At 39.5% G+C, this 12,063-nt stretch overlaps 1 protein-coding gene across 1 annotated transcript in view; it reads right to left on the reverse strand.

Moving 5' to 3' along the window:
* Positions 1-12,063, reverse strand: part of SLC26A7 (solute carrier family 26 member 7) — a 180,511-nt gene that overhangs the window by 156,196 nt on the left and 12,252 nt on the right. The gene's annotated exons all lie outside the window — the stretch shown is intronic.

A 12,063-nucleotide genomic window follows, 5' to 3' on the forward strand; every position in this document is an offset into this window, starting at 1 on the left:
ATGTTGCTTTTTCTTCACAAACAGCAATCTAACTTTGTTTTATATACTTCACCCATTACATAAACAAAGAAATTCAGAAGCTATATATAAACTGAGTATTACTACTTTTATAATCAAAATTAATACTAACGATTCTTTTCTCAAAATATATTTAGGTTAAAAATTCAAATCCAAGTTAAGAAATGAAAAAAGTAATTGAAAGCTTAAATACTGAAATAAACAGTCAACACCTATGATTTGTGCAATTTCAATCATGTTAAAAAAAACTTTGTGTTAAATGCCAGTAATGAAGAATTCATATGAACAGAATTTTTGGAATTGAAGATTAATCTATATAGAAACATCTAAGCATATTAGTGCCAATAATTGCTCTAAAATATCCAAAGACCAGGAAGGCTTCCCTGGTGGCTCAGACAGTCAAGAACCTGCCTGCAATTCAGGAGACCTGGGTTCGATCCCTGGGTCGGGAAGATCCTCTGGAGAAGGAAATGGCAACCCACTCCAATATTCTTGCCTGAAGAACTCCATCAGTAGAGGAGACAATCTGTGGGACTGCATAAAGTCGGACATGACTAAATAACTAACACTTTCATTTTCATTCTAAGACCAGGAGGGAAAATAATTAGTTTGATAAAATAGTTCTCTCAATTAAAAAAAAAAAAAAAGACCTCCTAAAGTTAGAGTAGATCTTTCCTAAAAATATTTTTTAAACTCCAGGTTTTCTTCCAACTCCATGTGCTTAGACATTATTTAAAACATGCCAAAATCTCACTCTAAAGCATGCTATCAAGTGTAGGATTGATTATAATCAGAAACTCAAAAAAAGCTTTTGTGAAGAAATTTATGCACACCCATTGGACACTCAGAGCACTTTACCTAGCCCATAAAATTCAAAGCTAAACATATTTATTCAAAAATTTCAATGGCTAAAATTAGCTTAAAATTCAGTACTACATATCATCTATATGGGACATCTCTTTCCCAAATGTTCAGGCAACAGCTTTACAAATAAAAAGATGAACTCATTATCCCCATGTAAAACAACGAAAAAATCCTCCTTCCTAGAATATTTTGATCGTTATCTCTGACATGTTTGAACTTCCAGCAATTTTTAATATTACACTCAAACACATTAGCGTAAACATGTGATCCTTTCTCTACTCTCTAGCCTTCCTCTACCAGCTACTTATCGACTCTATTTAAATTAGCAAGTATTTACCGATCAATCACATTTTGCTAGATCGTGTGAAATGCAATAGAAGCATGGGGGAGAGGAAGATATTGTCTATTTTCTAAGGATTATTTAATGCAAAAGGCACAATAGAATAAATTAACAATCAAGTCAGACAACAAATGTTACAGGAGCTCAGAATGAAGAGTTGCATTCCCACTGAGAAAAAACACTGCCCATCCTGCTTGTATTCTAGCAGATTTGTATACTATCTGCTGCACACCGACTCTCTGGTTTTATACAGATTTCCCTAGTTCCATGTTCCTAGTTTTTTCCCTGTCTGAACACTTACTCAGTATGTAACTTTTTAATGAAAATTTCCCTGGCTTCCCTACAATTCCCTTCTTCCTATATACCAAAGATCTAGATAACCTTTAGGTTATTCATAGGTGTACAACTGTAGTCATTTTCACTGTCTATTGATTTTCTTGTTTGAAATTTATTGTGTGTGATTTTATCCAGTTTAGCTCATGAGACTGTAAATTATTTGAGTGTAGATATTATTCACATAACTTGCTTTGCCTCTTTGCTGCTGCTGCTGCTAAGTCGCTTCAGTCACGTCTGACTCTGTGTGACCCCATAGACGGCAGTCCACCAGGCTTCCTCGTCCCTGGGATTCTCCAGGCAAGAACACTGGAGTGGGTTGCCATTCCTTCTCCAATGCATGAAAGTGAAAAGTGAAAGTGAAGTCGCTCAGTCGTGCCCGACTCTTAGCAACCCCATGGACTGCAGCCCACCAGGCTTCTCCATCCACGGGATTTTCCAGGCAAGAGTACTAGAGTGGGTTGCCATTGCCTTCTCCGATGCAAGCCTCTAGGCTCACTGAATTCATTCCTTTCTTTTGCACCTCAGCTATCTGAGGCCAAAGCTGTTCTCCTACCTTCTTGCATTCCCCCAGCTCTTCAGCAACCAGTGGTGGAGGGGCAACATGTGCTGGATCACAGTTTGGGGAGCTCTCATTCGCATTTGGAGGCCAGAAATCGCTGATGGCTGTGACATTTCTTATTTACTAATATGGAGGGAGATATTTTCATTTCACACAGACTTTCAAATGACCTGCTGCTTACTGTTCCCTCCCAAGGGCAACAATAGTAACAGTTTTGTTTTTCTATATCAGGGAGCAAACCCTGAGGTTGGTGAAACAGTCACTTCCCCCGGGGTTAATCAGATGCTGGCAGAGGGAACTTCCAGGACCTAACAGGACCTCAGCCAGGAGTGGGCTCCAAGGAGGTCTCTCCCACATCAGAAAAATAACTAATTCTGATTTTCAGACAATCTAATTGTTAGAACATTATTCCTAATTACTGAGCCAATATCTACCATTTAAAATGTCCACTCTTCAGTCTTTATCCTAATTCCTGTCACATGCGCAACTGTTCAGGACTAATTCCTTTAGTGCTATCCCTAAAAAGCTCTGATTTTTGGTGGTACAGTTTTAGAAATACTGAGACATTTTAATGTGCTGCACATATACATCATTACAGACCGAAACAGTGCATTTCGTGTTTTACTCATGACAGGCCAACCAGTATAACAGAATGAGCAAAATTCTAGTCTTTCAGTGCTGATTGCTCATGTAACTTACTTTGTTCTCTTTGATTTAAATAACACTTTTCAGTATGTTTCTTTAACATGTTTTTCCTTCTGCCATTATTCCGTGACTTATTTTGACTTATAATAGGGGTCAAAAGGAGATAGTTCTAGTGAAGTGAAAAAATCACTTCTACTTTCAAATGTATATTTACAAGATCCAAGGCATTTTCAAAGAAAAAGGAGGGAATGGACAGGGAGCAAAGAGAGGGAGGCAGGACAGAAGGTGTTTCGATGCATGTTTGCATCCCCCTAATATTCGAGAATTGATGCTTTTGAACTGTGGTGTTGGAGAAGACTCTTGAGAGTCCCTTGGACTGCAAGGAGATCCAACCAGTCCATTCTGAAGGAGATCAGCCCTAGGATTTCTTTGGAAGGAATGATGCTAAAGCTGAAATTCCAGTACTTTGGCCACCTCATGCGAAGAGTTGACTCATTGGAAAAGACTCTGATGCTGGGAGGGATTGGGGGCAGGAGGAGAAGGGGATGACAGAGGATGAGATGGCTGGATAGCATCACTGACTCGATGGACGTGAGTCTGAGTGAACTCCGGGAGTTGGTGATGGACAGGGAGGCCTGGCATACTGCGACTCATGGGGTTGCAAAGAGTCGGACATGACTGAGTGACTGAACTGAACTGAACTGAATATTTGAGATGCCAAGGGAACATTACATGCAAAGATAGGCTTAATAAATGACAGAAATGCTAAGCACCTAACAGAAGCACAAGAAGAGGTGGCAAGAATACACAGAAGAACTATACAAAAAAGATCTTCACAACCCAGATAATCATAATGGTGTGATCACTCACCTAGAGCCAGACATCTTGGAATGTGAAGTCGGGTGGGCCTTAGGAAGTATCACTACAAAAAAGCTAGTGGAGGTGATGGAATTCCAGTTGAGCTATTTCAAATCCTGAAAGATGATGCTGTGAAAGTGCTGCACTCAATATGCCAGCAAATCTGGAAAACTCAGCAGTGGCCACAGGACTGGAAAAGGTCAGTTTTCATTCCAATCCCAAAGAAAGGCAATGCCAAAGAATGCTCAAACTACCACACAGTTGCACTCATCTCACATGCTAGTAAAGTAATACTCAAAATTCTCCAAGCCAGCAATACGTGAATCGTGAACTTCCTGATGTTCAAGCTGGTTTTAGAAAAGGCAGAGGAACCAGAGACCAAATTGCCAACATCTGCTGGATCATCGAAAAAGCAAGAGAGTTCCAGAAAAACATCTATTTCTGCTTTATTGACTATGCCAAAGCCTTTGACTGTGTGGATCACAATAAACTGTGGAAAATTCTTCAAGAGATGGGAATACCAGACCACCTCACCTGCCTCTTGAGAAACCTATATGCAGGTCAGGAAGCAACAGTTAGAACTGGACATGGAACAACAGACTGGTTCCAAAAGGGAAAAGGAGTATGTCAAGGCTGTATATTGTCACCCTGCTTATATAACTTATATGCAGAGTATATCCTGAGAAACACTGGCTGGAGGAAGCATAAGCTGGAATCAAGATTGCCAGACAAATATCAATAACCTCAGATATGCAGATGACACCACCCTTATGGCAGAAAGTGAAGAACTAAAGAGCCTCTTGATGAAAGTGAAAGAGGAGAGTGAAAAAGTTGGCTTAAAACTCAACATTCAGAAAACTAAGATCATGGCATCTGGTCCCGTCACTTCTTGGCAAATAGATGGGGAAACAGTAAAACAGTGGCTGACTTATTTTGGGGGGCTCCAAAATCACTGCAGATGGTGATTGCACCCATGAAATTAAAAGGTGCTTACTCCTTGGAAGGAAAGTTATGGCCAACCTAGACAGCATCTTAAAAAAGCAGACATTACTTTGTCAACAAAGGTCCATCTAGTCAAGGCTATGGTTTTTCCAGTGGTCATGTATAGATGTGAGAGTTGGACTATAAAGAAAGCTGAGCGCCGAAGAATTGATGCTTTTGAACTGTCGTGTTGGAGAAGACTCTTGAGAGTCCCTTGACTGCAAGGAGATCCAACCAGCCCATCCTAAAGGAAATCAGTCCTGGATTTCAAGAAGAGGTACCTGGGTTGCTCAGTTTAGATACTGAGTGACATCCTCATTTGAAGGACTGGGAAGATTTTATTCAAGTCAGGCACTAAGTGGGTTATCCCCAATGTAAAAGACACTGGGAAGAACTAGTTTGGATACTGACTGGTTGGTTATCCTCAGTTTAGAGACCAGAAAGCCTTTGCTCAGCCAAACACTGAAAGTCCCTTGGACTGCAAGGAGATCCAACCAGTCCATCCTAAGGGAGATCAGTCCTAAGTGTTCATTGGAAGGACTGATGTTGACGTTGAAATTTCAGTCCTTTGGCCACCTGATGCAAAGAGCTGACTCATTTGAAAAGACCCTGATGCTGGGAGAGATTGAGGGCAGGAGTAGAAAGGGACAACGGAGGATAAGACTGTTAGATGGCATCACCGACTCAATGGACATGAGTTTGGGTAAACTCTGGGAGTTGGTGATGGACAGGGAGGCCTGGAGTGCTGCAGTTCATGGGGTCGCAAAGAGTCAGACACGACTGAGCGACTGAATTGAACTGAACTGAGGGGTCAAAAGGAGACAGTTCTAGTGAAGTGAAAAAAATCACTTGTACTTTCAAGTGTATATTTACAAGGATCCAAGGCATTTTCAAAGAAAAAGGAGGGCATGGGCAGGGAGCAAAGAGAGGGAGGCAGGACAGAAGGTGTTTGAACTACATGTTTGCATCTCCCTAATATTCTTATGATGAAACCCTAACAGCCAATGAGGTGGTATTAGAAGGTGGGGCTTTTGTGAAATAATTAGTTTTATACAAGGTCATGAGGGTGGAGATCACAGTTGGATTAGTATCTTTATAAGAAGAGAAAGATACTAGAGCTTACTATCTCAGCCATGTGAGGATACAGCAAGAAAATAGAAATCTACAAGTCCAAGAAGAAGGTCCTCACTATACACAAAATCTCTTGGTGTCTTGATCTTGGGCTTCTGCATCTCCAGAAATGTGAGAAATTAATGTTTGTTATTTAAGCCACCCAGTCTGTGATGTTTTTGTTTACAGGAGACTGAACTGAAAAAAAAAGGAAGGGAGAAAGGGAAGAAAGAATGGAGTAAAAAGCAAGGGGGGGAAAAAATACAATAACAGTTCACTGAGTATTAGTAAAAAAACCCCCTTCTCATTTCTGACCAACAACTGATAAATGGTAAGCAAATTAAACTATAGCCAGGGAAATAGCAGAACTTGAAAAGATCTGATGATACCAAAAGAGGGGATTATCCAATAGAAATTCACTTCCTAAGAAGTGCATGATTGTGAATCTATAACTGCTGCTTCAGATGTCCTATTTCTAGGAATAATAACATTTTTTTGTACTAAGGGAAATAAGTGTAAATATGTTATGTCCTTCTATTTAACGTGGATTTCTTGTAGGCAGCATAGTGTTGGGTCTTGCTTTTGTAATCCAGTGTGACAATCTCTGCCTTATTTGGAGTATATAGACCATTTATATGTAACATGGTTATTGATATGGTTGGGTTTAAAACTATCATTGTAATTTATTTTATAATTATCAGTTTTTTATTTTTTTCTTTTTATTACCACCTTTTGGATCATTTTTAGTATTTTATTTTACTCCTTTGTTGGTTTATTAACTATACTCTTATATTGATGATTGCTTTAGAGTATGTAAGTGTGTTAAGTCACTCATTCATGTCCAACTCTTTGTGACCCTATGGACTGTAGCCTGCCAGGCTTTTCTGTCCATGGGCTTCTCCAGGCAATGACTGGAGTGGGTTATCATTCCCTTCTCCAGGGTATCTTCCCAGCCCAGGGATAGATCCCAGGTCTCCTGCATTGCAGGCAGATTCTGCTGAGCCATCAGGGAAGCCCTCAGAGTGTATAGTGTACATCTTTAACTATTAAAGTCTATCTTCAAATGATAACATACCACTTCACATTTAGTATAAGGACCTTACAACTGCATACTTCCATTTTCCTTTGTATTAAAGTTGTGTTAATTTCTTTCTTCCTGTAGCCATCCAGAGGTGACAGGGTGCTGAACAAGGCACTTTGGTTTAATATTCAGGCAGAGGGGCAGGGTTCCTAGAGGCAGGCCATTATGTATAAACAGTATCCTTTCAGTGAACAAGAGCAATGGTTAAGGAAACAGATCCAACACGGAATAAGTTTTTTCCTGAAACACACCAAACATTGTCACCTGTATTATTAGTCAGTTTATGCTACTATAATAAAATACCACAGACTGGTTAGGTTAAACCACAGGAATTTATTTCTCACAGTTCTGGATGACTGGAAAGTCTGAGATCAAGGAGCCAACCAACTTGGTTCCTAATAAGGGCTCTCTTCCTGGCTTGCAAAGAGCCTCCATCTCACTTTCTTCTTCACATAACAGAAAGAAAGAATCAGCACTTCATGATGTGACCTAAAGCTAATTATCTCCTGAAGGCTCCAGCTCCAAATGCCATCATACTGGGGGGTTAGTACTTTAACATATGAATTCAGGGGTGGAGGCATAACATGGTCCATAGTATTACTCAAAATCTGATTATGCATGTCATATAAGTCTTTATTATATCAGCAAATAAGAAAACCCAGATACATCGGCTAGACTCTGTCCTTCAGATTGAAGTTTATTCTTTAGTAGAAATTGAGAACAGTCAAACAGGACTTTTTTTTAATTTTGTCCACACAAGTCTCTTAAGAATTTATATCAAACTTATTACTGAAACCAAATAGACTGTCTTCAATAGGCATGGAAGTTTTCAATCTGGTACCTCTATTAAAAGAGATACTAGAACTTATCTAATAACTTCATAGCAAGGAGAGATAAAAAAGCCTTCCTCAGCGATCAATGCAAAGAAATAGAGGAAAACAACAGAATGGGAAAGACTAGAGATCTCTTCAAGAAAATTAGAGATACCAAGGGAACATTTCATGCAAAGATGGGCTCGATAAAGGACAGAAATGGTATGGACCTAACAGAAGCAGAAGATATTAAGAAGAGGTGGCAAGAATACACAGAAGAACTGTACAAAAAGATCTTCACGACCCAGATAATCAGGATGGTGTGATCACTCACCTAGAGCCAGACATCCTGGAATGTGAAGTCAAGTGGGCCTTAGAAAGCATCACTACGAACAAAGCTAGTGGAGGTGATGGAATTCCAGTTGAGCTATTCCAAATCCTAAAAGATGATGCTGTGAAAGTGGTGCACTCAATATGCCAGTAAATTTGGAAAACTCAGCAGTGGTCACAGGACTGGAAACTGTCAGTTTTCATTCCAATCCCAAAGAAAGGCAATGCCAAAGAATGCTCAAACTACCACACAATTACACTCATCTTCCATGCTAGTAAAGTAATGCTCAAAATTCTCCAAGTCAGGCTTCAGCAATACATGAACTGTGAACTTCCAGATGTTCAAGCTGGTTTTAGAAAAGGCAGACAAACCAGAGACCAAATTGCCAACATCCGCTGGATCATCGAAAAAGCAAGAGAGTTCCAGAAAAACATCTATTTCTGCTCTATTGATTATGCCAAAGCCTTTGACTGTGTGGAACACAATAAACTGTGGAAAATTCTTCAAGAGATGGGAATACCAGACCACCTGACCTGCCTCTTGAGAAACCAGTATGCAGGTCAGGAAGCAACAGTTAGAACTGGACATGGAACAACAGACTGGTTCCAAATAGGAAAAGGAGTTCGTCAAGGCTGTATATTGTCACCCTGCTTATTTAACTTCTATGCAGAGTACATCATGAGAAACTCTGGGCTGGAACAAGCACAAGCTGGAATCAAGATTGCCGGGAGAAATATCAATAACCTTAGATATGCAGATATGTAGATGACACCACCCTTATGGCAGAAAGTGAAGAGGAACTAAAGAGCCTCTTGATGAAAGTGAAAGAGGAGAGTGAAAAGTTGGCTTAAAGCTCAACATTCAGAAAACTAAGATCATGGTATCTGGTCCCATCACTTCATGGAAAATAGATGGGGAAACAGTGGAAACAGTGTCAGACTTTATTTTGGGGGGCTCCAAAATCACTGAAGATGGTGATTGCAGCCATGAAATTAAAAGACACTTACTCCTTGGAAGGAAAGTCATGACCAACCTAGATAGCATATTGAAAAGCAGAGACATTAATTTGTCAACAAAGGTCCATCTAGTCAATGGTTTTTCCTGTGGTCATGTATGGATTTGAGAGTTGGACTGTGAAGAAAGCTGAGCACCGAAGAATTGATGCTTTTGAACTGTGGTGTTGGAGAAGACTCTTGAGAGTCCCTAGGACTGCAAGGAGATCCAACCAGTCCATTCTGAAGGAGATCAGCCCTGGGATTTCTTTGGAAGGAATGATGCTAAAGCTGAAACTCCAGTACTTTGGCCACCTCATGCGAAGAGTTGACTCATTGGAAAAGACTCTGATGCTGGGAGGGATTGGGGGCAGGAGGAGAAGGGGATGACAGAGGATGAGATGGCTGGACATTATCACCGACTCGATGGACGTGAGTTTCAGTAAACTCCGGGAAGTGGTGATGGACAGGGAGGCCTGGCGTGCTGCAGTTTATCAGGTCACAAAGAATTGGACACAACTGAGCGACAAATGAACTGAATAACTTCATCACTCTGGGTACAGAGTACTCAACTAGAAGGTATCATCCATAATAACAGAGAAAAAAAACAGACTCTGGAATTGTTGTGTTACTCAGAAGAAAAATGTCTAAAATACTCCATATAGTCAATATTGCTGCAAAGGGATCATCCAAAAAAGCAAGTTTCCCCAACACTGTAAAACAGTGTTTGATTTATGCAATCACTTTTAGTGGAAATTAAATGCTAGCGAGGATATTTTAGTGTTACCTCATTAACTTTTAAGTCTTAAAGTTGAAATAGTACTAGGAGTGACTCCTAATGAAGAGGATTCAAACTGTGTGGAAATCATTTTTATAGCATTCCAGAAAAACAGTCACAGGTTTTTATGCATGAAATAGGGCCTAGTCTAAGATTTAGGACTGATAATTAATTACCCTTAGGGTCTCAGTTACTTGCAACAGGAAGTGCTTTTTATCCACTAGCTTTGTTCTAGTGATGCTTTCTAAGGCCTACTTGACTTCACATTCCAGGATGTCTGGTTCTAGGTGAGCGATCTCACCATCATGATTATCTTGGTCTTGAAGATCTTTTTTGTACAGTTCTTCTGTGTATTCTTGCCACCTGTTCTTAGTATCTTCTGCTTCTGCTAGGTCCATACCATTTCTGTCCTTTATCGAGCCCATCTTTACATGAAATGTTCCCACATAATCATTTTCCTAGGAGTAGATACTTTGGTTCTTCCAGTTTCGTGGATTTTTTTTTTAAGGTAACACTGGGATACACATCTTACTAATAATGCTTCAATGAGGCTTTTTTGGGCTAACATCCTGTCCTTAGGAAGTCAAATTGGGTAGTTAAGTATAACTCAGGTATCAGAGTCAAACAAATAAAAAAGATATTATTTAATGAAAGATGTAGACAAATGTTGAAGCTGAAACTCCAGTACTTTGGCCACCTGATGCGAAGAGCTGTCTCATTAGAAAAGACCCTGATGCTGGGAAAAATTGAAGGCAGGAGGAGAAGGGGACGACAGAGGATGAGATGGTTGGATGGCATCACTGACTCAATGGACGTGAGTTTGAGTGCACTCCAGGAGTTGGTGATGCACAGGGAGGCCTGGCGTGCTGCGGTCCATGGGGTCACAAAGAGTTGGACACGACTGAGCGACTGAACTGAACTGAAAACAAATACTCAAATAATTTTAGTTTTTAGTTTATTGAAAATTCAAAACTTTGAGGTACATTTTAGGCCTTCCATAAAGCATTTCTTTCACTTCAAGAAGTAGCACATAGGGAATGGGAATAGTACCAGAATTCTCATTCTCCCAATTAACTAGTGGTGTAACTAAAATTTATGTGAAAAGTTGCAAGATCTATATTGCACATAGAGTACAAATATATTTTGTAACATAATCACTATATATTGGGCAGTTATACACACACACACACACACACACACACACACACACACACACTCACACAACTAGAGCAGACAAATTAAGCCCCAGGGAATATTACTTTTTATTCATGTCAAAAGGAGAACATGAAAAAAAGAAATATTTGAAGCACTGTATCGTGAAGCCAGATAATCAACCAGCATGTTGGCAAGCAAAGCTAAAATTTGATGCCAACTTTTCAAGGTCTTTCAAGGGAGGATTTTGATAAGTAGAGTACCAAGGACAATATCTGGCATATAGGAGAGGCACTGATAAATGTTAGTTTTTAATTCCTATACATTTCTTTCATTAGTTGCTAGGATGACTTGAATAATATATTTCAATGGTGTCTTACTTCCAATCACTACTCAATTAGAACGGAATGCTTTCTTCTCCTGGAATGGACAATCTTACCCAGTTTATATTTTTCACAAATCAGCCTACTTAGATTCCAAATTGAATAACAAGCCAAATCTATTGGGTTGGCCAAAAAGGTCCTTCATTTTTTTTTTAAGTAAAAATAAATGACACATTGTTTATTTCCACCAAAAACTTTATTGACACCATATTCACTGATTTGTTCCTCTAGCTTCTGCCATTTTTTCAGGCAAGTTCATAATTCCATCATTCCAAAACTTTTTCTTTTGAGCAAAGAACTGTTTCAGGTGTTTTCTCCAGTCTTTGAGGGAGCTGAAATTTTTTCCATTGAGAATTTTGTAAAGACCAAAATAAATGGATATTTGAAGGTGCAATGGTTGGTGAATACAGCAGATGAATCAGAACTTCCCAGCCAAGTTTAACAGTTTTTGCCTGGTCATCAAAGAAACATGCATGCAATCTTGCATTATCCTGATGGAGGATTATGTGTTTTCTGTTGACTGATTCCGGACACTTTTCATCAAGCACTGCTTTCAGTTGGTCTAGTTGTGAGCAGTATTTGTTGAAATTAATCATTCAGCTTTCCAGAAGGAGTTTATAATAGGGGACTCCTTTCCAATCCCACCATATACACAATACCGTCTTTGGATGAAGACTTTGGTGAGGCTGGTGTTGGCTTATCTCACTTGCACCACGATCTCATATTATTGTACAGTATCCACTTTTTACCACCTGTCACAATTTGTTTTAAAAAACAGGATGTTTTCATTATGTTTAAGTAGAGAATCTCATGTGGAAATATG

This window comes from Bos javanicus, chromosome 14 (genome assembly GCF_032452875.1).
Source record: "Bos javanicus breed banteng chromosome 14, ARS-OSU_banteng_1.0, whole genome shotgun sequence".
Taxonomy (NCBI): domain Eukaryota; kingdom Metazoa; phylum Chordata; class Mammalia; order Artiodactyla; family Bovidae; genus Bos; species Bos javanicus.